Source organism: Lampetra fluviatilis, chromosome 17 (assembly GCF_964198595.1).
Source record: "Lampetra fluviatilis chromosome 17, kcLamFluv1.1, whole genome shotgun sequence".
Lineage (NCBI taxonomy): Eukaryota > Metazoa > Chordata > Hyperoartia > Petromyzontiformes > Petromyzontidae > Lampetra > Lampetra fluviatilis.
The window spans coordinates 999545-1001423 of record NC_136291.1 but is presented as its reverse complement, the minus strand read 5'-3'; positions in this window follow the sequence as shown (position 1 = coordinate 1001423).

The window sequence follows — 1879 nt, the reverse complement described above, 5'->3', positions numbered from 1 at the left end:
GGAGAGGGGGAGGGAGAGGGGGAGGGGGAGGGGCAGGGGGACCGCAGCCTCCTCACTTGAGGCTCTGCAGCAGCTCCAGGAGATGCTCCCTCTGGGGGGCCCCTCCCGGGCCCCCTCTCCACGTGCTCCTCACAGGGGTCCGGGACCCCTCTCCCGTGGGGGGCGCAGTCTCCTGCAGGGCCCTAAGAGGCCGGGAAGGGGGGGGGGGCAGTGCAGGTGTGATTCATGGATATTTATTTAAATGAATGAAAATTACAGACTTCACTTGCCACTGATGTTAGCCGTGGTCGGGAATCGAACTCGTATGCATGGGACCGCAGTATAGTGTGCTACGTAGAGTGTGAAAGTTCAACATACATACACATTCACATACACACACATACACAACATACACATTCACATACACACACATACACAACATACACATTCACATACATACACACACATTCACATACATTCACATACACGCGAATTCACACGCACACGAAGGCATCGTCACAAAGACAAAGATCCCCCGTATAGCCTGAACGGACCTCTGGTGCAAGTGCTGTAAGCGAGTAGCCCCGATGAAGGCCAGCACGGCGCACGAGGGGGAGGGTGGACAGCACCACGCCCCCACCGCCTTTGTCTCCCGAATTGCGATGTTTACACATCGCACCAGGTACTCATTTGCGGCCGAGTCAACCTAGGGGAGGTCCAGGCCCAGTTCAGATCTACGTCAGCGGCGTTGGCCATGAGCGGGAATCGAACTAGGGTTCAATCAAAGATTGGTTGATTGAGGCTGTGCGCTAACCGCTGCGCCACCGATCCCCACGCAGACACACGCAGACACGCAGACACACACATACACACACAGACACACGCAGACACACACACGCACATACACACACAGACACACACAGACACACGCAGACACACAAACACACACACAGACACACACACGCACAGACACACACAGACACACACAGACACACACAGACACACACACGCACGCGAAGACGCCCACACACGCACATACACACGCATACACACACACGCAGACACGCACAGACACACACGCAGACACACACAGACACAGACACACGCAGAGACACGCAGACACACACACGCAGACACACGCACGCGAAGACGCACACACACGCACAGACACACACACGCAGACACACACACACGCAGACACACACACGCACGCGTCTCACGAGAGTCAGGTGTGTGCGGTGTGTGCGACGCAGCTCACCTGTGCACCTGGGCGCGCAGGTTGTTCGCGTACAGGTCCGGGTCCTTCCGCTCCTCATCGCTGGGCGAGTACACTGGCAGGTACTGCGTCACGGGGTACACGTGCACAGCGGGTGTCACGTGGTACACGTGCACAGCGGGTATCACGTGGTACACGTGCACAGCGGGTGTCACGTGGTACACGTGCACAGTTAGTGTCACGTGGTATACGTGCACAGCGGGTGTCACAGGGTACACGTGCACAGCGGGTGTCACGTGGTATACGTGCACAGCGGGTGTCACAGGGTACACGTGCACAGCGGGTGTCACGTGGTATACGTGCACAGCGGGTGTCAGCTACGCGCGTACGCACCGGGTCTGTGGAGAGTAATAATAATACTTCGTGCATGCTCTGATCGAGTGCTAATCATGACGTCGACTTGTAACGCCCTGAGCATCCGCTCGCTCTCGTGTCTACGTGAGTTGCACTTCTTTCGCACCGTACGTAGCCACCCGTGCTAAGAGGAGGTGCTCTTGAAGGGAGGGGGACGACTCCGAGACGGCAGGCGGACGAGCGGGAAGGCAGTGCGGCCACGCGGCGAGCCGGCGCCACCAACACTTGCCCACGCTCTGACGCCCTCTCTTTATGAAGTTGTTATCGACC